This window comes from Callospermophilus lateralis, chromosome X (genome assembly GCF_048772815.1).
Source record: "Callospermophilus lateralis isolate mCalLat2 chromosome X, mCalLat2.hap1, whole genome shotgun sequence".
In the NCBI taxonomy this organism is placed as follows: domain Eukaryota; kingdom Metazoa; phylum Chordata; class Mammalia; order Rodentia; family Sciuridae; genus Callospermophilus; species Callospermophilus lateralis.
Genome location: NC_135325.1, coordinates 106,724,034 through 106,727,445, shown reverse-complemented (window position 1 = coordinate 106,727,445; position 3,412 = coordinate 106,724,034).

The following is a 3,412-nucleotide window of genomic DNA, read 5'->3' as shown; positions in this document are numbered from 1 at the left end:
GGGATGAAAAAAAACAATATCAGCAATAATTCTCTATCATCTAAACAATGAGAATGAACATTTTGCATGTTTTCTTTGAGGTTTTTTCTAGGACACCTTTAATGGATATTACTCTATGTCCTTAGAAATATCATAACATTTCTCAAATTTGACATAAAATAATTTTTAAAAGTTCAGTACATGATAGCTTACCTTTTTCTAATTTTTTTTTTAAATTTGTTTTTTGTTAGATATGCATGACAGTAGACTGTATTCTGACATATTATACCTACATGGAGTATAACGTATTCTAATTAAGATACCATTCTTGCAGTTGTACATAATGTGGAGTTTCACTGGTCGTGATTTCATATATGCACATAGGAAAGTTATGTCCAATTCATTCCACTGTCTTTCGTATTTCCATTCCCCCTTCCTTTCCTCATAGCTTATCTTTTACCAAAGAAAAAACTTCTACATCTTTTAGCTTAGACTGAAAATACAGTGACTGTTTTGTCCCTTCTCCTCTCTCTCTTGCTCTCAGTCTTGTCATTTGTCCTCAAAAACAGTTTGCAGATTCAGTGATCTCTGGCTTCACAATATCTCTCTTCCTTTGTTATTCCATTTCCATTCACTTATTCAAAATAACAGATACTGAGTCATGATTGCACAGGTTTAGGAATCACATGACCTGAGTGAAAATTGCAGCTCTTCCCTCTGACTAACTTGTGTGATTCTCAGTTTTCTCATCTGTAAGAAAGGGATACTAATAGTCATCAGAAGGTTTTTAAGCAATACCTGGATCATAGTCAACATTCAATAAATGTTGTTGCTGCTGCTATTGTGTCACAAAGGAATCTTCTGAAGGTAAGTATGACAGCTTGTGTAAAATATTTAACATGGTGCCTGGCAAAATGGTAAGCACTTAATAAATAGTAGCTGTTGTTAGCATTATTTCTGTTTGAGTCTAGGAGATACATAGATGAATAAGTCACCCTCTGTACTCTTGGAGAACTAACCATGTAGTATTTACAGCTGCTAGATTAATCCAGCCATACTTCAGAGTTCAGTTCACATGTGACCTTAACCGCAAGGCTTGCACTGATCCCCTCAGCTGGAAAGAATATTAGCCTTTACTAAACTCCCATGGTCATTTTACTCTGAACTTTTCTTATCAAACTTTAGCACATTGTACTTTTTATTTTTGTTTGTTTGTTTTTGTCTTTATTCATTAGTATGAGGACACTAAATTTATTAATCTTTAACTTGCCAACATATACATGTTCTTCCTTCCCTCCACTTATTTTTAATTAAATAATTGTTTATTTTTGTTTGTTTATGTATTTATTTTGCAATAGTAGAGATGAAACCAGGGCCACGTGCTTGCTAAGAAAGCACCCTACCACTGAACCACATCCCCAGATCTCTTTCCATTCTTTATTTATTTTATTTCACTAAATATTTGCAGGTTCCTTGTTTATGGTAGATGTTCAATAAAAGTTGGTTAAATGAATAAGTGGAGGAGTTAACCATTTGAAAAATCAAGAAAGCATACATTATTGTCTGTCATATATTTTTTTAAAATAGAATAAAATTTAAATTACTTTATAGTATAGGTTAGAAGTCATAGAAGAAATTTTCAATCATGGCATTCGCAGGTAAGTGGATGGTGTTGGAGAAGATAATGCTAAGTGAAGTTAGCCAATCCCAAAAAAACAAATGCAGAATGTTTTCTCTGATATAAGGAGGCTGACTCACAGTGGGGTAGGGAGGAGGAGCATGGGAGGATTAGATGAATTCTAGATAGGGAAGAGGGGTGGGTGAGAGGGAATGGGAGGGAGCAGGAGATTAGCAAGGAAGGTGGAATGTGATGGACATCATCATCCAAAGTACATACTTTATATACAAACAGAGATGAAAAATTGTGGTATATATGTGTAATAAGAATTGTAATGCAAAAAAAAGTACATATATAAAGGCATGAATTGGCGTGAACATACTCTTTTATACTAACATATGAAAATTGTACTCTATATGTGTAATAAGAATTGTACTGCATTCCACTGTCATGTATTTAAAAAAATAAAATCAATAAAACTAAAAACAAAACAAAACAACATTATTATGTATTTCTTTCAGATATGAGGGCAAAAATAAACTTCATGGATTAATTAATAATGTAAAAAAAAGAAGAAAAAATTCCATTTCATTTTGAGTCTGTGCTAAGTTCCACTTGGTAACTTTTTGGCGCCATCTTACAGCTATTTCAAGTGGGATTCTTTCATGGTGTACATATTTTTAAAATATTGTCATGCTGTGCCCAGGATAGTCACAGAACTTCCACAGCAAGTGCTCCTTGTTGAAATCCTGGGTTATTAATAATGACAAGTCATTTGGATACTTTAATTAGTGTCCAGCACTATTTCCATTAGTTAATATGTATTTTTAACATCACAGTGCCTAAGGACAATTGTAGTGTAGATTTCCTTGGCATTACAATTTCCCCTACTGGAATATATTCTCCTAAATTTTGGGAGGTCTTGTTAAAAAAATTAAAAGGAAAAATCATGTAGATAAAGGTGATAGGATTAATCAAAAAGATTTTTAATGCTGTGGCCAAACCTTTCTTTCTACCCCATTTTAAATATGCAGAGAACATTTCATAAACTTTCTCCTTTACTCTTATACTTCCTGTACTACTTTGTCATTTAATTTTGAATAAAAAGGTTCAGGAAAGGAGATGAGATAGGACAATCCAAAACTCTTCTTAGAGTTATCAAACCCACAACCAATCCCAGACAAAACTGATGTTCAAAAATTCAATCGCTGCAGTTAGTAGCAAAAGTCAGTTCTATATTTTTAGTAACAGTATTGAAAACATATAAGGATATGAAAGCATTAAAAATGTCTCTACCTAGGTATTTAGTAAAAACATTTATTGAGTAATATGTGGGGTTTTTCTGTTTTGTTTACTGATGTATTCCCCAAAGTAGAAAAAAAAGTAGCTGTGCAATAAACATTTTTTAATATAAGCTTAAGTGAAAAGTTGTATTTGCCTAAGATCTCACAGTACCAAAACACTCTAAGCTCCTGTTTTTTAGTTGTTTTGAAGAAAGAGGCATCAAGTTCCTGTTCTAGTTTTTATTAGGCAAATCCTATCAGGTGCTTATACTAATTTTCCATAACAATTCTAAGTATTTCTCAGAATTCATATGGTAACCTGATGAAATCATCTTTTGTATTTGAATTTGTTAGACCTATTTTTGTTTTTATTTTCCCTACACAATATCTTCTTCTCTAAACAGTCTTCCTACAAAATCCATTAAAATTTACCTCCACTTGGATACATTGGAGTCTAAGAGAGACTCTGATTTTAAAATGATTAGACTGCTGAAAAGGGCCAGTGTTTTCATACATGGGTATTTAATTGTGT